The sequence below is a fragment of the Anthonomus grandis genome, chromosome 19 (assembly GCF_022605725.1).
Source record: "Anthonomus grandis grandis chromosome 19, icAntGran1.3, whole genome shotgun sequence".
In the NCBI taxonomy this organism is placed as follows: Eukaryota; Metazoa; Arthropoda; class Insecta; order Coleoptera; family Curculionidae; genus Anthonomus; species Anthonomus grandis.
The window spans coordinates 540,744-561,744 of record NC_065564.1 but is presented as its reverse complement, the minus strand read 5'-3'; the positions used below and the strand labels follow the sequence as shown (position 1 = coordinate 561,744).

Below are 21,001 nucleotides of genomic sequence, written 5' to 3'. Positions count from 1 at the left end.
TTATGTTGTTATAAACAGTGGCTTGCATACCTCCTATCCCAAGCAAAAAATAACTCTAGTTATTCTGTTGAATTCTCCTATACCATCATCTCCATCATTACTTTTTCTCCTTTTTTAACGTACAGTTTGTTTTCTCACAGGTGACACTAAAAATGACCCCGAAGTAACACAAGAAATTTGAGAAAAACAACTGGAATGACACTTACAGGGCCTCCTAGGTGATCCTGTGGGAGTAACAAGGTTCAACTGAACACGTTTTGTTGCTGCTGGAAAATCCTAGCAATCTGATTCAGTTATAGACGCCTTTTTTTCCACCCAGGGCTTCTTGGGGCTGAGGAACACTGTCTCGCAGAGATACATGAGGTCCTTTGGTTACAATTTTTGGATATAAGCCTAGGATTAGAAAATAGAGTAAATTCTAGGGATCTAATTTAGTTGATTTATGCTTTAGAAGTTGTAGAATGCTCTTCCAAAACTTTTAAGACCAAAATCAGCCAAATCGGTTACTCAGGAGCAAAGTTAAGGAACATTATACACACAAAAAGGCCTATTTGAAGGGATTTTTTACATGTTTGTGGATAAAACCAGTTCTACTCATCAGAATGGCTTCATTCAACCCTCAAAAGTTGCAGAATGCTCTTCTAAAGCTTTTAAGACCAAAATTGACCAAATCGATCTCTTAGAAGAGAAGTTAAAAGGCTTTGTACAAAAAAGAGGCCTCTTGGAAGGGATTTTTTACACAATTCTGTAAAAAGCCACTTGTACTCATCCAATTTCGTTAATTCATGCCTTAAAATTTGCAGAATATTTATCCAAAGCATTTAAGACCAAAATGAACCAAATCGGTTTCTTAGAAGCAAAGTTAAAGGATAATATACAAATACAAGGCTCTTCAAAAGGATTTTTTACACTTTCATGGAAAAATCCAGTTCTACTCATCCGATTTGGTTCATTCATGCCTTAAAAGTTTCAGAATGTCCTTCCAAAGGTTTTAAGACCAAAACCAACAAAATCAGTTGCTTAGAAGAGAAGTTAAAGGGTATCGTACAAAAAAACAGGCCTCTTAGAGGGGATTTCTTGCACATTTATGAATAAAATCAGTTCTACTCAACCAAATTTATTCATTCAATCCTTAAAAGTTGCAGAATGCTTTTCCAAAACTTTTGAGACCAACATCAACCAAATCGGTTTCTTAGGAGCAAAGTTAAAGAACATTATACACAAAAAAAAGCCTCTTTAAAGGGATTTTTTACATGTTCATGGATAAAATTAGTTCTACTCATCCAAATGAGCTCATTCAACCCTTAAAAGTTGCAGAATGCTCTTCCAAAGCTTTTAAGACCAAAATGAACAAAATCGCTTATTTAGAAGCAAAGTAAAAGGACAATATACAAATAGAAGGTTTTCCGAAGGGATTTTTTTACACTTTCATGGAAAAATCCAGTTCTACTCATCCGATTTGGTTCATTCATGCCTTAAAAGTTTCAGAATGTCCTTCCAATGGTTTTAAGACCAAAGCCAACGAAATCGGTTTTTTAGAAGAGAAGTTAAAGGGCATCATACAAAAAAACAGCCCTCTTAGAAGGGATTTTTTACACATTTATGAATAAAATCAGTTCTACTCAACCAAATTGATTCATTCAACCCTTAAAAGTTGCAGAATGCTTTTCCAAAGCTTTTGAGACCAAAATCAACCAAATCGGTTAATCAGGAGCAAAGTTAAAGAACATTATACCACACAAAAAAGCCTATTTGAAGGGATTTTTTACATGTTTGTGGATAAAACCAGTTTTACTCATCCGATTTGGTTCATTCATGCCTTAAAAGTTGAAGAATATTCTTCCAAAACTTTTAAGACCAAAATCAACCAAATCGGTTTCTTAGAAGAGAAGTTAAAGGGCTTTATACAAAAAAATAGGCCTCTTGGAAGGGATTTTTTGCAAAATTCTGGAAAAAGCCACTTCTACTCATCCAATTTCGTTCATTTATGCCTTTAAAGTTTCAGAATGTTTATGCAGAGTATTTAACACGAAAATCGGTTTCTTAGAAGAGAAGTTAAAGGGCTTTGTACAAAAAAGAGAGGCCTCTTTTTGGCCTGGAAGGGATTTTTTTACATATTTTTGAATAAAATCAGTTCTACTCAACCAAATTGATTCATTCAAGCTTTGAAAGTTGCAGAATGCGCTTCCAAAGCTTTTAGAGACCAAAATCAACCAAATCGCTCCTTTAGAAGCAAAGTAAAAGGACAATATACAAATAGAAGGTTTTCCGAAGGGATTTTTTTACACTTTTATGGATAAAATCGGTTTTACTCAACCAAATTGACTCATTCAACCCTCAAAAGTTCCAGAATGCTATTCCAAATCTTTTAGAGACCAAAATCAACCAAATCGCTTCTTTAGAAGTAAAGTAAAAGGACAATATACAAATAGAAGGTTTTCCGAAGGGATTTCTTTACACTTTTAGGGATAAAATCAGTTGTGCTCAACCAAATTAGCTAATTCAACCCTCAAAAGTTGTAGAATGCTCTTCCAGATCTTTTGAGGAAAGAAATGAAGCAAGTGGGATATTTAGAAGGAAAGATAATTCGATTTTTGAAATTGGGGGTATGGGATGTTGACGGATAACAAACTTTTCAAAAATTTTGACTTTTTATTGCACAAAGGGGTAAAGTGTCATATATATTCTTAAAGGGGATGAAACCAGCTTTCATTTCATGTACAAAGCTTTAGAAATCATCCAAAACTTTCGGAGAAAAGTCCAATTTAATTATTTTTGCGAGACATGTTTTAACCTAATTTTTCATAATTTAATCCCCTAGGAACCCAAAAATAAAACTACTGAGGAAACCTAAAGATCATAATTTATTGATTTCATGTTGAAAATCGGCCGAATAGGGCTCCTTGGGGCCGAAAAACCCCTTTTAAAACCCTTATGCGGCATGTCCAAAATCAAAGTAAGTGAGGTTATGTTTTCACGAGTTCCGTCGTAGCCGGACAGTTTCCCTCTCGCTCCGACGCTAGCTCTTTCTCTCTCCCGCGCGTTGCAAAACAAGTGCCCATTGCGCAAGTCCTTAATTTTGAACCCTATTTCGTGCACCGGGCACAGGTTCGCGCAGGGAACGGGAGACACCGAAAACAGGCAGTACTCCCGGAAAAACGTCCCGAAAAATGGTGAAAAGTCCCTTTTAATTATAAAAAAGTGTCAAATCAGGTTCTATAAACCTCGCGCTTCATTTTGATGTTATTTTCGATAGTGTGCATCTGTTTTTTCAAAGGAAAATTGCGAGGTAAGATTGGCCCTTTGCTTTTTTTGGTAACAGGGGAATTTTTTGGGAATAATCGGGATATTTTGGGATTTATGTATGAAACGGTACTGGAATCGAGTTTTATTGATCGAAGGCTTTATTTTCGTGTAATTTTCACGATTTTATTGGAAAATTAGGTAAAATAATAAAAAAAAATGGCGGAGGCGCCACAGCGCCAGTGCGCATGGACCGTTAATCTCGCAACCCTTTTTTTTTTAATCTCGGGTCCGTTTTCCACTTCCGGCAAAACTCTCTAGAAGGCTTTTCTTTTCGCCATTGTTTCAGAACCAGGCGTCCCTTAGCAACAGCGGGTTCCCTCCCGGAAAAACGTCCCGGGAAAACGGGAAAAACGCGAGTTAATTAAAAAAAGTGTTCGAATCGGGTTCCGTAAACCTCGCGCTTCATTTTGATCTAATTTTCGATAGTGTGCACCTGTTTTTTCAAAGGAAAATCGCGAGGTAAGATTTTGGTCCTTTGTTCCCTAGGTAACAACGGTTTTTCCAAAAAACTGAGCAAATTTTGAATTTACGTAAAAAATAATACTCGAATCGCGTTCTATGAATCGGGGGCCTCATTTTGATGTAACTTTCAACGGGGCACATCTAATTTTCTCGTGGGAAATCGCGTGAAAAGTTTTCGATCGTTTCCCGTTCGAAAACGCACAAAATGGCCACCGGCAGAGGCGTCCCGTGACCGTCCAAAAATGGCCGCCATCACTCGATATCGATTTTCTATATCGACGTATCTTAAATCGGGCGGGTTTACCGGTTTTCTTCATAAATTTTCATAAAAAAAATTAAATTAAATTGAAAAATGGTGAATGCTGACTTTCTAATATTGTTGCTACATAATTTAGTCAGTTTAAAAATTAATTAATTATATGTTTTTCTATAATAATGGTTTTTTTTTGTTTTTTTTTCAGTGTAGTGCCATATGAGGGAGTAGCAGATCTGGTTGGCGTTATAGTCTCTTCCCTGGGGGCTTGTCTCTAAGGGGGCAAAGTCCTCAGGACGTGGACAGAAGAGGACCTAAGAAGTAGACGATAAGGCGGTGGAATATACCTTGAAAAGGTGAGTTACACTTCATAGTTTCTTTACTGCACATCCTGTATATGTTTTTTGATATTATATTTGGTTTTTTGAGTATAACTTTGACATTTTTTGAGTTATTTAAATAAGAGTTTCACTCAAAGGAGAAGTGTTTCACAAGGAACATTTTGATATATAATACGTTTTTCTGAGTCAAATGGTTTCTGAGTTACCACCACTTTTACCCAGTCGCCAACTTAAGGGTTCTAAGTTTTGTTTTTTGTGAATAGCTTGAACAATTTTTGAGGTACCGAAATGGAAGTTTTACTCAAAGGAGAAGTGTTTTCCAAGGAACATTTTGATATATGATCCATTTTTCTGAGTCAAATGGTTTCTGAGTTATCAGCACTTTTACCCAGCCACCAACTTACAGGTTCTAACTTTTCTTTTTTGTGGATAACTTGAACGATTCTTGAGGTACCTAAATGGAAGTTTCACTCAAAGGAGAAGTGTTTTCCAAGGAACATTTTGATATATAATACGTTTTTCTGAGTCAAATGGTTTCTGAGTTACCACCACTTTTACCCAGCCATCAACTTAAGGGTTCTAAGTTTTGTTTTTTGAGGATAACTTGAACAATTTTTGAGGTACCTAAATGGAAGTTTCACTCAAAGGAGAAGTGTTTTCCAAGGAACATTTTCATATATGATCCATTTTTCTGAGTCAAATGGTTTCTGAGTTATCAGCACTTTTACCCAGCCGCCAACTTAAGGGTTCTAAGTTTTGTTTTTTGAGGATAACTTGAACAATTTTTGAGGTACCTAAATGGAAGTTTCACTCAAAGGAGAAGTGTTTTCCAAGCAACATTTTGATATATGATACATTTTTCTGAGTCAAATGGTTTCTGAGTTACCACCACTTTTACCCAGCCATCAACTTAAGGGTTCTAAGTTTTGTTTTTTGAGGATAACTTGAACAATTTTTGAGGTACCTAAATGGAAGTTTCACTCAAAGGAGAAGTGTTTTCCAAGGAACATTTTCATATATGATCCATTTTTCTGAGTCAAATGGTTTCTGAGTTATCAGCACTTTTACCCAGCCGCCAACTTAAGGGTTCTAAGTTTTGTTTTTTGAGGATAACTTGAACAATTTTTGAGGTACCTAAATGGAAGTTTCACTCAAAGGAGAAGTGTTTTCCAAGCAACATTTTGATATATGATACATTTTTCTGAGTCAAATGGTTTCTGAGTTACCACCACTTTTACCCAGCCACCAACTTACAGGTTCGAACTTTTCTTTTTTGTGGATAACTTGAACGATTCTTGAGGTACTTAAATGGAAGTTTCACTCAAAGGAGAAGTGTTTTCCAAGGAACATTTTGATATATAATACGTTTTTCTGAGTCAAATGGTTTCTGAGTTACCACCACTTTTACCCAGCCGCCAACTTAAGGGTTCTAAGTTTTGTTTTTTGAGGATAACTTGAACAATTTTTGAGGTACCTAAATGGAAGTTTCACTCAAAGAAGCAGAGTTCTCAGGGCAACATTTTGATATATGATACATTTTTGTGAGTGAAATAGTTTCTGCTTTATCAGCACTTTTACCCAGCCACCAACTTAAGGGTTCTAAGTTTTGTTTTTTGTGAATAACTTAAACAATTTTTGAGGTACCGAAATGGAAGTTTTACTTAAAGGAGATGCTTTTTATCGGGAACATTTTGATATATAAAACACTTTTGTGAGTCAAATAGTTTCCAAGTTACCACCAGTTTTGCTTACTCACCTAAACATGAAGGTGCTAAATTTTGTTTTTGAGGATAACCTGGACACTATTTGAGGTATTTCAATGGGGGTTTCACTCAAAGCATAAGCCTTTTAAGAAGAACATTTTGATATATAATAAATTTTTGTGAGTCAAATAGTTTCCGAGTTATTACCACTTTTACCCGCCCACCAAACTTGAGGGTGTTAAATTTTGTTTCCGATGATAACTTGAACAATTCTTGAGGTACCTAAATGGGGGTTTCACTCAAAGTAGAAGCCTTTTAAAAGGAACATTTTGATATATGATACATTTTTGTGAGTCAAATAGTTTCTGAGTTATCCCCACTTTTACCCAACCACTAGATCTCAGATATTTTTTGAACACTCTTAGACATTTTCCAATATAACTTCTAAACTATTTGAGATATTTTAATAATACCTTTATGACATTAAAGAGAACCGTTCAATTACAATTTTATTACGATATAGTGAATGCACTTACATCAAATTCCATGTATGAGTAGCCTTTATGATCTTTTAGCACCACTCGAGCAGGTCCCGACCTCGGCTGGTCATTTTTCTTTATTGGTTCTTCATGGAGAAATTAAAGGATCCTCTATGCTCTTCCCAATAAGTCTTTTTGTCATCCAGGACCTCCTTCCTGTTCCATACCAAAGAGTTTAAGGGTTCAGGAACAGAGAGAACATGTTATCATTTCCGAGCCTAATATCTCAAAAACTGTTGAGTTTACAAAAAAAATGTATAGGCTCATTCTTGTAGACCTCATTGAGATCTATAATAAAGCCCTCTACGATTTGTTCAATATAACTAACAGATCTCAAGTTACAACCCAAGAACTCTTCATTTATACGATTTGAGATTGATTGAGTGGTAATGGTTGGAGGCTTTAGACCCTTCAAGGTCTTTTACCATATTGCAACCCTTTAAGTCTTTACATACATCTTGGGGCCTTGGGGGTGGGTAAACCCGTGGGAAAAAAATGCTAAAACAAAACACAATCGTACACAAACAAACTACCGGGGGCGTGGTCGCCATTTTATAATAGAAGCTTCGACCTCGTGGTGTTTGTTTTTTCTCACGTCAATGGACAGATGGCGACCACATCGTCTACTCTAAGGTCCGCAAAGAGAGAAGGAAAAAGGGAGATTTTCGTGTGAGATTAGGGGTTGAAAATCCCTAGGGTTTTTGCTAAAAGTTTAAGGGTTTTTTTGGCTGAGTATGAAGTGCACTATGCAGTTTCTGAGTTAAGGGCACTTTGCTGAGCCTCAGGATAATTCAGGGGCCTCCTAACTGATTATATATGAACAAATTATTTATTTGTTTAATTATATATAATTAATGTGTTGTTTTCTTTGGTTTCAGGTATCTACTAGAGTTCGTTCAAGTAAGTTAATTCATTACTAAGCATGACAGTTTGAAAATCGCAAAATTCTGTTGAATCTACATTCGGTGTCGCACCGTTGCGGTGCGTCACTGGATTAACCCTTGACCCTCTCTCTTTAAAAGATTTTCAAACTTCCAAGAGTCCCTCAGACTCAGAAAGAGAAAAGTCACTTTGACTTTTAAAGAAAAAAAAGGTAGAAACACGCATGTACACTGGCCCTCCTTGTCGTTGTCCTTGATGAGCAGCCTCCCCCGGGACACCCTGTAAAAGCCCTCCCCCTCACCTTCTCTTTCAGCTGTCCCTTCATAAACACTCACAAACACACGGGGGTTAAAACGTGAGAAAAATCCGGGTTGTTTTCTCGCGGTTTGCCCTCTATAGGTTAAGCTTTTGTATTGTTGCATGTTGTACACACACATTTCCATGCTTAGGGGTGCCAAAACCCCCCCTAAGTCATGCCGGGGGTGCTAAATTTTCCTCCGGGGCGTCACCAAGAAGGTTTCTTTTGTTTTTTTTTGTCTCCAACCCCCTTCAGTCCCTTAGTTATCAGCATAAGTTTTTATGGTGGTAATGTAACACTGAAGGGCATTCACGTCAATTTTAAATTAATTAATTTTCAATATAATTATCCCCTTTAGTCCCTTGGTATTCAGCATAAGGTTTTATGGTGATTATTCAATACTAAGGGGTGATTTTCATGCTTTTTGGTGACGTCATTGATGGGGGAAGCAGTGATGTCTTGTAAGGAAACTGGAGTGCCAAAAATCCTCCATCGTTGCAGGGGGGTCCGGAGCCCTTCAGGTCGGACCCCGTTTGCGTTTGGTTGTTCGTAAGGGTTCATACGCAGTCATTTATTAATTATTAGTCATTTGTTTAATTTAAAAGTAAAGGAAAGTTATGTGGGAAAGCTCCATCCATCCAAACACACATTTACTAATCATGTAATTTCTTTCAGCTTTTTATTGTCGTCGGAGACCCAAGGACATGTACCTCTCTTTCAGGTTTTCTCTTTCAGGTCCACAGGTTCCAATCGAGGATCGAGGTTCCTTCAGTTCTGTCTGAGAGCCACTGATTTGGCAATATCTTCCTTTCAATCTCTTTTATTCGTAGAACCATCCATTGCTGTACCTCTGGTACTTATTTTGGGAACATTGTGTGTGTTATTGTCCTTGGAAAAGCTTTTTCCATCATTTTTCCACATAGCGGAGTCTCCTCTGGAGCTCCATCGTTGTCCACCAATCCACTTCTTCACTCTTGTTGGTAACTCCCGCATTTCCTCGTTTGTGGAGCGTGATCCGCTGGATCCGTCGCCAGCGTCGATCTCCCACACTCACGATCGGTTTTCCTGACGATGGAGATCCGTCGAAACCCGTTCGCCGATCGACGTCGATCTCCCCCTCCAAGATCCGCTGAAATCCGTCGATCAGCGTCCGTGATCTTCGTCGATCTCGTTCGGACGCCGCCGTCGTCGCGATGAAGATCCGCCGCAAACGTCGTCCGGCGTCGATCTTCGTTTCTTTTCGTGTTTAGCCGGTCGCCATCGGGTGAGTTCGCGAAGTGTCAAGTGTGCGTCGGGTGTGTTCGGTTACGGTCGGGTCGCGGGCGTCGTTTGGTTCCGTCGGGTTTTTTCGGATCTATGGGAGTCTTGCTTTATTGTATTTTATTTTATACGGCGTGTCTATATAGTGCTCCCTTCCTCCCTTGTAGGTGTATTTTTGAAGCAAAAACGTTCATTTTTTTTTGCATACGGGGGGTGAAAAAAACCACTTTTTTAAATTATTCTGACATATACAGGGTGTTCACAAGAGGCGTGGCAGAAGGATTTTATGATTTTTTAAATGGAACATCCTATATAGTATTGTGCGTCAAAATGAAAGCAATTTGATGTCAATTACACTTTAATCAAGTAGTTTTTGATTAGGAGACTCACTCACTCACTCTAATTCAAAAAACCGCACTTGATTAAAGTATGACATGCTTGACATCAAACTTCTTACAATAATTATTACACCAAAAATCTAATAAATATATAAAGTCGTCCATTTAAATACAAACATAATTTTGTACTGGCACGCCTTTAGTGAACACCCTGTATAAGTCAAAACGGTTTTAAAATAACACTTTTTTCCACCCCCTGTACACAAAAAAACAATTGAATGTTTGTTCTTTAGAAATATAGCCACAATAGATGACAGGGGACAACTACAATGGACACGCTGTTATTTTGTTGTTGCTTCGTGTTTGGGTGGAATTAATTTTAAATTATTTTATTAAAAAATTGTATTTTTTGTTGTTGCATACGTGTATGAAAAAAACCAATGGGAAAATGAACCTTTACGAAGCCAAATTGCAAACCATTTTTTTATTAGTTAAGTTAGAGGGTGTTCCTGAGGAGTCTGAGGTGGAAATGCCTCTTTGAATCAGGAATTTCAATTGTTTCTTGAGAGAATCTCTTGTTTTATTACTAAAAATTAAAATAGACAATGGAAAGTCTCTGTTTCATTACTTTTAAAGCGAAGTACATTAATTTCATTTAACAATAATTTTTTTTAAATTTCATTAAACTTTAGGCGGAAAATAAATAAAAACAAAAGCGAATTTTACTATTTTTTACGCAGAATCATTATCTCTTAATAAATAAATAAATAATCTCCGTTTTTAATTAATATATAAAGTCAGGAATAACACAGAGAATAGGAAAGTCTCTGTTCCTAATTAATAACAAAAGTTGAGCAGAAGACAGAGGATAGGAAAGCCTCTATCGACCTTTTGTGTGCTAGGGAGGAACTAGGCGTGTCCGGTTCGGAAGTTCTGTCTTCCTCAAAACTTAAAACCAAACCAACCCATAAATAAAACCATATAACCAATAACTTAATAAATAACCGATATATAAATATATATAATACAAATCAGGGTGTCCCATTAAAACCAAATAAATATAACATAAATAAATATATTATACTCGTATATCGATCGCGACGTATTCGTATATCGCGTACCGCGTACTCGTACGATCCAGAAACAGTGATACCTAAGTGTTCCAGATCCAAGGACCCTCCTCCATCCAGGACCGGTTGAAGGAAATCCCTCAAAAGATCCCGACCTTGCTGAAGGTCCGGGATCAGAGAGACGACTTCACCACTTGTTTTTTTTTTGAAACTTAATGATGCCTGCCCCTTTTTCTTTTTCCAGGGTGTTCCAGATAAAACCTTAGCCTACCTGGACCTTTAATTAAGACGGTAAATCATTTAAACTTGTCACTTTTTATGATTAAATCAACCATAGACACTTTTTTGTAGGTAATTGACCTTACTGTACCAGTAGAATGAAAACGGCCTTAAGTGAAGGCTCAAGAGGCCTGTAAATGCCTGTATCGAGTTTACCTAAAGTTCATAAGGTAGATCGTTTTAAATATAGACACTTTTGAACAAATTAAATGAAACATTCATATTTTTTTTCAGGTTAAGATGACTCAATCCAAGAGGGACTTATTACATGATAGAAGAACTAAATTTGCTAAAGTTATTGGGGTAAGTACTTCCTTACTCCTCGCCAAAAATGTCACTATAAACATTTTTTTTTAGATTCAAGATGTGCCGAACTAAAAATCTAGAGTTGCCCACAATCAAAGCAGAAACCCATGTAATAGAAAGAAAAGAACAATATGCTGCATCTCTTGATGTAAGTAACCGCTTCCCTGTTTCTAAAATTCCTCCTCCTTTGTTTCAATAAAATATTTGTCCACTGTTTGATAATGTTGTTATTTTTTTATTGTGTTTTTGGAATAGTTTATTAACTAAGAAAGAGAGAAAAACTATATTTTCATTACCCTCTAATAATATATAATGTCAGACTAAGACAAAAACCGTTTACTCACTACTGAAACGTGTTGCTCTCATCCCATACATCACGAAAATACCGGGTTACGATAAGAATTTAAGGAATGAGAGAATTTTGAAAATTCGAAAAAAAGTCGTTTTTGATCTCGTTTTTGAGCCCAAAAATGGGCCTCAAAAATGCGAGATCTCAGCTAATATGAGACCTACGAACTTGTGGATGGTCTCGTTGGATTCAGAACGACGAAACTAAGAGAAAACTGTTGGAATTTTCCAGATCGTGCCCATAGAAGCCGAGATATCGACCTCCAAAGTTTGGGATTTTTCATTTTTAGGGTATACCCCCCCGTATCGAATTTTTCACCAAAAATTGAATTTTTTCGAATTCGAACTAACTATACCAACGTCTTTATCGTGTCACCTAGATGTCGAAAACACCGGGTTATAACGGAATTCGATCAGAAATAAGGGAATGAGAGCACTCTGAAAATTCGGAAATTGTCACTTTTTGACCCCGTTTTTGAGCCCAAAAATGGGCTTCAAAAATGCGAGATCTCAGCTAATATGAGACCTACGAACTTGTGGATGGTTTCTTTGGATTCAGAATAACAAAACTAAGAGAAAACCGTTGGAATTTTCCAGATAGTGCCCATAGAAGCCGAGATATCGACCTCCAAAGTTTGGGATTTTTCATTTTTAGGGTATACCCCCCCGTATCGAATTTTTCACCAAAAATTGAATTTTTTCGAATTCGAACTAACTATACCAACGTCTTCATCGTGTCACCTAGATGTCGGAAACACCGGGTTATAACGGGATTCGATCAGAAATAAGGGAATGAGAGCACTCTGAAAATTCGGAAATTGTCACTTTTTGACCCCGTTTTTGAGCCCAAAAATGGGCTTCAAAAATGCGAGATCTCAGCTAATATGAGACCTACGAACTTGTGGATGGTCTCTTTGGATTCAGAATAACAAAACTAAGAGAAAACCGTTGGAATTTTCCAGATAGTGCCCATAGAAGCCGAGATATCGACCGCCAAAGTTTGGGATTTTTCATTTTTAGGGTATACCCCCCCGTATCGAATTTTTCACCAAAAATTGAATTTTTTCGAATTCGAACTAACTATACCAACGTCTTCATCGTGTCACCTAGATGTCGGAAACACCGGGTTATAACGGAATTCGATCAGAAATAAGGGAATGAGAGCACTCTGAAAATTCGGAAATTGTCACTTTCTGACCTCGTTTTTGAGCCCAAAAATGGGCCTCAAAAATGCGAGATCTCAGCTAATATGAGACCTACGAACTTGTGGATGGTCTCGTTGGATTCAGGACGACGAAACTAAGAGAAAACCGTTGGAATTTTCCAGATCGTGCCCATAGAAGCCGAGATATCGACCTCCAAAGTTTGGGATTTTTCATTTTTAGGGTATACCCCCCCGTATCGAATTTTTCACCAAAAATTGAATTTTTTCGAATTCGAACTAACTATACCAACGTCTTTATCGTATCACCTAGATGTCGGAAACACCGGGTTATAACGGGATTCGATCAGAAATAAGGGAATGAGAGCACTCTGAAAATTCGGAAATTGTCACTTTTTGACCCCGTTTTTGAGCCCAAAAATGGGCTTCAAAAATGCGAGATCTCAGCTAATATGAGACCTACGAACTTGTGGATGGTCTCTTTGGATTCAGAATAACAAAACTAAGAGAAAACCGTTGGAATTTTTCAGATAGTGCCCATAGAAGCCGAGATATCGACCTCCAAAGTTTGGGATTTTTCATTTTTAGGGTATACCCCCCCGTATCGAATTTTTCACCAAAAATTGAATTTTTTCGAATTCGAACTAACTATACCAACGTCTTCATCGTGTCACCTAGATGTCGGAAACACCGGGTTATAACGGGATTCGATCAGAAATAAGGGAATGAGAGCACTCTGAAAATTCGGAAATTGTCACTTTCTGACCTCGTTTTTAAGCCCAAAAATGGGCCTCAAAAATGTGAGATCTCAGCTAATATGAGACCTACGAACTTGTGGATGGTCTCGTTGGATTCAGAACGACGAGACTAAGAGAAAACCGTTGGAATTTTCCAGATCGTGCCCATAGAAGCCGAGATATCGACCTCCAAAGTTTGGGATTTTTCATTTTTAGGGTATACCCCCCCGTATCGAATTTTTCACCAAAAATTGAATTTTTTCGAATTCGAACTAACTATACCAACGTCTTTGTCGTGTCACCTAGATGTCGAAAACACCGGGTTATAACGGGATTCGATCAGAAATAAGGGAATGAGAGCACTCTGAAAATTCGGAAATTGTCACTTTTTGACCCCGTTTTTGAGCCCAAAAATGGGCTTCAAAAATGCGAGATCTCAGCTAATATGAGACCTACGAACTTGTGGATGGTCTCTTTGGATTCAGAATAACAAAACTAAGAGAAAACCGTTGGAATTTTCCAGATAGTGCCCATAGAAGCCGAGATATCGACCTCCAAAGTTTGGGATTTTTCATTTTTAGGGTATACCCCCCCGTATCGAATTTTTCACCAAAAATTGAATTTTTTCGAATTCGAACTAACTATACCAACGTCTTTATCGTGTCACCTAGATGTCGAAAACACCGGGTTATAACGGGATTCGATCAGAAATAAGGGAATGAGAGCACTCTGAAAATTCGGAAATTGTCACTTTCTGACCTCGTTTTTGAGCCCAAAAATGGGCCTCAAAAATGCGAGATCTCAGCTAATATGAGACCTACGAACTTGTGGATGGTCTCGTTGGATTCAGAACGACGAAACTAAGAGAAAACCGTTGGAATTTTCCAGATCGTGCCCATAGAAGCCGAGATATCGACCTCCAAAGTTTGGGATTTTTCATTTTTAGGGTATACCCCCCCGTATCGAATTTTTCACCAAAAATTGAATTTTTTCGAATTCGAACTAACTATACCAACGTCTTTATCGTGTCACCTAGATGTCGAAAACACCGGGTTATAACGGGATTCGATCAGAAATAAGGGAATGAGAGCACTCTGAAAATTCGGAAATTGTCACTTTCTGACCTCGTTTTTGAGCCCAAAAATGGGCCTCAAAAATGCGAGATCTCAGCTAATATGAGACCTACGAACTTGCGGATGGTCTCGTTGGATTCAGAACGACGAAACTAAGAGAAAACCGTTGGAATTTTCCAGATCGTGCCCATAGAAGCCGAGATATCGACCTCTAAAGCTTGGAATTTTTCATTTTTAGGGTATACCCCCCCGTATCGAATTTTTCACCAAAAATTGAATTTTTTCGAATTCGAACTAACTATACCAACGTCTTTATCGTGTCACCTAGATGTCGAAAACACCGGGTTATAACGAGATTCGATCAGAAATAAGGGAATGAGAGCACTCTGAAAATTCGGAAATTGTCACTTTCTGACCTCGTTTTTGAGCCCAAAAATGGGCCTCAAAAATGCGAGATCTCAGCTAATATGAGACCTACGAACTTGCGGATGGTCTCGTTGGATTCAGAACGACGAAACTAAGAGAAAACCGTTGGAATTTTCCAGATCGTGCCCATAGAAGCCGAGATATCGACCTCCAAAGTTTGGAATTTTTCATTTTTAGGGTATACCCCCCCGTATCGAATTTTTCACCAAAAATTGAATTTTTTCGAATTCGAACTAACTATACCAACGTCTTTATCGTGTCACCTAGATGTCGAAAACACCGGGTTATAACGGGATTCGATCAGAAATAAGGGAATGAGAGCACTCTGAAAATTCGGAAATTGTCACTTTCTGACCTCGTTTTTGAGCCCAAAAATGGGCCTCAAAAATGCGAGATCTCAGCTAATATGAGACCTACGAACTTGTGGATGGTCTCGTTGGATTCAGAACGACGAAACTAAGAGAAAACCGTTGGAATTTTCCAGATCGTGCCCATAGAAGCCGAGATATCGACCTCCAAAGTTTGGGATTTTTCATTTTTAGGGTATACCCCCCCGTATCGAATTTTTCACCAAAAATTGAATTTTTTCGAATTCGAACTAACTATACCAACGTCTTTATCGTGTCACCTAGATGTCGAAAACACCGGGTTATAACGGGATTCGATCAGAAATAAGGGAATGAGAGCACTCTGAAAATTCGGAAATTGTCACTTTCTGACCTCGTTTTTGAGCCCAAAAATGGGCCTCAAAAATGCGAGATCTCAGCTAATATGAGACCTACGAACTTGTGGATGGTCTCGTTGGATTCAGAACGACGAAACTAAGAAAAAACCGTTGGAATTTTCCAGATCGTGCCCATAGAAGCCGAGATATCGACCTCCAAAGTTTGGGATTTTTCATTTTTAGGGTATACCCCCCCGTATCGAATTTTTCACCAAAAATTGAATTTTTTCGAATTCGAACTAACTATACCAACGTCTTTATCGTGTCACCTAGATGTCGAAAACACCGGGTTATAACGGGATTCGATCAGAAATAAGGGAATGAGAGCACTCTGAAAATTCGGAAATTGTCACTTTCTGACCTCGTTTTTGAGCCCAAAAATGGGCCTCAAAAATGCGAGATCTCAGCTAATATGAGAACTACGAACTTGTGGATGGTCTCGTTGGATTCAGAATAACAAAACTAAGAGAAAACCGTTGGAATTTTCCAGATCGTGCCCATAGAAGCCGAGATATCGACCTCCAAAGTTTGGGATTTTTCATTTTTAGAGTATACCCCCCCCGTATCGAATTTTTCACCAAAAATTGAATTTTTTCGAATTCGAACTAACTATACCAACGTCTTTATCGTGTCACCTAGATGTCGAAAACACCGGGTTATAACGGGATTCGATCAGAAATAAGGGAATGAGAGCACTCTGAAAATTCGGAAATTGTCACTTTCTGACCTCGTTTTTGAGCCCAAAAATGGGCCTCAAAAATGCGAGATCTCAGCTAATATGAGACCTACGAACTTGTGGATGGTCTCGTTGGATTTAGAACGACGAAACTAAGAGAAAACCGTTGGAATTTTCCAGATCGTGCCCATAGAAGCCGAGATATCGACCTCCAAAGTTTGGGATTTTTCATTTTTAGGGTATACCCCCCCGTATCGAATTTTTCACCAAAAATTGAATTTTTTCGAATTCGAACTAACTATACCAACGTCTTCATCGTGTCACCTAGATGTCTGAAACACCGGGTTATAACGGGATTCGATCAGAAATAAGGGAATGAGAGCACTCTGAAAATTCGGAAATTGTCACTTTCTGACCTCGTTTTTGAGCCCAAAAATGGGCCTCAAAAATGCGAGATCTCAGCTAATATGAGACCTACGAACTTGTGGATGGTCTCGTTGGATTCAGAACGACGAAACTAAGAGAAAACCGTTGGAATTTTCCAGATCGTGCCCATAGAAGCCGAGATATCGACCTCCAAAGTTTGGGATTTTTCATTTTTAGGGTATACCCCCCCGTATCGAATTTTTCACCAAAAATTGAATTTTTTCGAATTCGAACTAACTATACCAACGTCTTTATCGTGTCACCTAGATGTCGAAAACACCGGGTTATAACGGGATTCGATCAGAAATAAGGGAATGAGAGCACTCTAAAAATTCGGAAATTGTCGTTTTCTGACCTCGTTTTTGAGCCCAAAAATGGGCCTCAAAAATGCGAGATCTCAGCTAATATGAGACCTACGAACTTGTGGATGGTCTTTTTGGATTCAGAATAACAAAACTAAGAGAAAACCGTTGGAATTTTCCAGATAGTGCCCATAGAAGCCGAGATATCGACCTCCAAAGTTTGGGATTTTTCATTTTTAGGGTATACCCCCCCGTATCGAATTTTTCACCAAAAATTAAATTTTTTCGAATTCGAACTAACTATACCAACGTCTTTATCGTGTCACCTAGATGTCGAAAACACCGGGTTATAACGGGATTCGATCAGAAATAAGGGAATGAGAGCACTCTGAAAATTCGGAAATTGTCACTTTCTGACCTCGTTTTTGAGCCCAAAAATGGGCCTCAAAAATGCGAGATCTCAGCTAATATGAGACCTACGAACTTGTGGATGGTCTCGTTGGATTCAGAACGACGAAACTAAGAGAAAACCGTTGGAATTTTCCAGATCGTGCCCATAGAAGCCGAGATATCGACCTCCAAAGTTTGGGATTTTTCATTTTTAGGGTATACCCCCCCGTATCGAATTTTTCACCAAAAATTGAATTTTTTCGAATTCGAACTAACTATACCAACGTCTTTATCGTGTCACCTAGATGTCGAAAACACCGGGTTATAACGGGATTCGATCAGAAATAAGGGAATGAGAGCACTCTGAAAATTCGGAAATTGTCACTTTCTGACCTCGTTTTTGAGCCCAAAAATGGGCCTCAAAAATGCGAGATCTCAGCTAATATGAGACCTACGAACTTGCGGATGGTCTCGTTGGATTCAGAACGACGAAACTAAGAGAAAACCGTTGGAATTTTCCGGATCGTGCCCATAGAAGCCGAGATATCGACCTCTAAAGTTTGGAATTTTTCATTTTTAGGGTATACCCCCCCGTATCGAATTTTTCACCAAAAATTGAATTTTTTCGAATTCGAACTAACTATACCAACGTCTTTATCGTGTCACCTAGATGTCGAAAACACCGGGTTATAACGAGATTCGATCAGAAATAAGGGAATGAGAGCACTCTGAAAATTCGGAAATTGTCACTTTCTGACCTCGTTTTTGAGCCCAAAAATGGGCCTCAAAAATGCGAGATCTCAGCTAATATGAGACCTACGAACTTGCGGATGGTCTCGTTGGATTCAGAACGACGAAACTAAGAGAAAACCGTTGGAATTTTCCAGATCGTGCCCATAGAAGCCGAGATATCGACCTCCAAAGTTTGGAATTTTTCATTTTTAGGGTATACCCCCCCGTATCGAATTTTTCACCAAAAATTGAATTTTTTCGAATTCGAACTAACTATACCAACGTCTTTATCGTGTCACCTAGATGTCGAAAACACCGGGTTATAACGGGATTCGATCAGAAATAAGGGAATGAGAGCACTCTGAAAATTCGGAAATTGTCACTTTCTGACCTCGTTTTTGAGCCCAAAAATGGGCCTCAAAAATGCGAGATCTCAGCTAATATGAGACCTACGAACTTGTGGATGGTCTCGTTGGATTCAGAACGACGAAACTAAGAGAAAACCGTTGGAATTTTCCAGATCGTGCCCATAGAAGCCGAGATATCGACCTCCAAAGTTTGGGATTTTTCATTTTTAGGGTATACCCCCCCGTATCGAATTTTTCACCAAAAATTGAATTTTTTCGAATTCGAACTAACTATACCAACGTCTTTATCGTGTCACCTAGATGTCGAAAACACCGGGTTATAACGGGATTCGATCAGAAATAAGGGAATGAGAGCACTCTGAAAATTCGGAAATTGTCACTTTCTGACCTCGTTTTTGAGCCCAAAAATGGGCCTCAAAAATGCGAGATCTCAGCTAATATGAGACCTACGAACTTGTGGATGGTCTCGTTGGATTCAGAACGACGAAACTAAGAGAAAACCGTTGGAATTTTCCAGATCGTGCCCATAGAAGCCGAGATATCGACCTCCAAAGTTTGGGATTTTTCATTTTTAAGGTATACCCCCCCGTATCGAATTTTTCACCAAAAATTGAATTTTTTTCGAATTCGAACTAACTATACCAACGTCTTTATCGTGTCACCTAGATGTCGAAAACACCGGGTTATAACGGGATTCGATCAGAAATAAGGGAATGAGAGCACTCTGAAAATTCGGAAATTGTCACTTTCTGACCTCGTTTTTGAGCCCAAAAATGGGCCTCAAAAATGCGAGATCTCAGCTAATATGAGACCTACGAACTTGTGGATGGTCTCGTTGGATTCAGAACGACGAAACTAAGAGAAAACCGTTGGAATTTTTCCAGATCGTGCCCATAGAAGCCGAGATATCGACCTCCAAAGTTTGGGATTTTTCATTTTTAGGGTATACCCCCCCGTATCGAATTTTTCACCAAAAATTGAATTTTTTCGAATTCGAACTAACTATACCAACGTCTTTATCGTGTCACCTAGATGTCGAAAACACCGGGTTATAACGGGATTCGATCAGAAATAAGGGAATGAGAGCACTCTGAAAATTCGGAAATTGTCACTTTCTGACCTCGTTTTTGAGCCCAAAAATGGGCCTCAAAAATGCGAGATCTCAGCTAATATGAGAACTACGAACTTGTGGATGGTCTCGTTGGATTCAGAATAACAAAACTAAGAGAAAACCGTTGGAATTTTCCAGATCGTGCCCATAGAAGCCGAGATATCGACCTCCAAAGTTTGGGATTTTTCATTTTTAGGGTATACCCCCCCGTATCGAATTTTTCACCAAAAATTGAATTTTTTCGAATTCGAACTAACTATACCAACGTCTTTATCGTGTCACCTAGATGTCGAAAACACCGGGTTATAACGGGATTCGATCAGAAATAAGGGAATGAGAGCACTCTGAAAATTCGGAAATTGTCACTTTCTGACCTCGTTTTTGAGCCCAAAAAATGGGCCTCAAAAAATGCGAGATCTCAGCTAATATGAGACCTACGAACTTGTGGATGGTCTCGTTGGATTTAGAACGACGAAACTAAGAGAAAACCGTTGGAATTTTCCAGATCGTGCCCATAGAAGCCGAGATATCGACCTCCAAAGTTTGGGATTTTTCATTTTTAGGGTATACCCCCCCGTATCGAATTTTTCACCAAAAATTGAATTTTTTCGAATTCGAACTAACTATACCAACGTCTTTATCGTGTCACCTAGATGTCGAAAACACCGGGTTATAACGGGATTCGATCAGAAATAAGGGAATGAGAGCACTCTAAAAATTCGGAAATTGTCACTTTCTGACCTCGTTTTTGAGCCCAAAAATGGGCCTCAAAAATGCGAGATCTCAGCTAATATGAGACCTACAAACTTGTGGATGGTCTCGTTGGATTTAGAACGACGAAACTAAGAGAAAACCGTTGGAATTTTCCAGATCGTGCCCATAGAAGCCGAGATATCGATCTCCAAAGTTTGGGATCTTTCATTTTTAGGGTATACCCCCCCGTATCGAATTTTTCACCAAAAATTAAATTTTTTCGAATTCGAACTAACTATACCAACGTCTTTATCGTGTCACCTAGATGTCGAAAACACCGGGTTATAACGGGATTCGATCAGAAATAAGGGAATGAGAGCACTCTAAAAATTCGGAAATTGTCGTTTTCTGACCTCGTTTTTGAGCCCAAAAATGGGCCTCAAAAATGCGAGATCTCAGCTAATATGAGACCTACGAACTTGTGGATGGTCTTTTTGGATTCAGAATAACAAAACTAAGAGAAAACCGTTGGAATTTTCCAGATAGTGCCCATAGAAGCCGAGATATCGACCTCCAAAGTTTGGGATTTTTCATTTTTAGGGTATACCCCCCCCGTATCGAATTTTTCACCAAAAATTGAATTTTTTCGAATTCGAACTAACTATACCAACGTCTTTATCGTGTCACCTAGATGTCGAAAACACCGGGTTATAACGGGATTCGATCAGAAATAAGGGAATGAGAGCACTCTGAAAATTCGGAAATTGTCACTTTCTGACCTCGTTTTTGAGCCCAA

The 21,001-nt window shown here is 38.5% G+C and overlaps 2 long non-coding RNA genes across 2 annotated transcripts in view; one reads left to right on the top strand and one right to left on the bottom strand.

Annotated features, from left to right (window-relative positions):
• Window positions 1-7,159, bottom strand: part of LOC126747663 (uncharacterized) — an 86,215-nt gene extending 79,056 nt beyond the window's left edge. The window contains exons 1-2 of the long non-coding RNA XR_007664299.1: window positions 6,602-7,159; window positions 31-393 (exon numbers count right to left, since the gene is read on the bottom strand). This is a non-coding gene — a long non-coding RNA (uncharacterized LOC126747663). The remainder of the gene's footprint in view (window positions 1-30; window positions 394-6,601) is intronic.
• On the top strand, window positions 3,496-9,315 carry LOC126747667 (uncharacterized). The gene is made up of 3 exons (XR_007664312.1): window positions 3,496-3,765; window positions 4,230-4,377; window positions 7,483-9,315. It is a non-coding gene; the product is annotated as an uncharacterized LOC126747667 (long non-coding RNA).
• The last annotated feature ends 11,686 nt before the right edge of the window (window positions 9,316-21,001 follow it).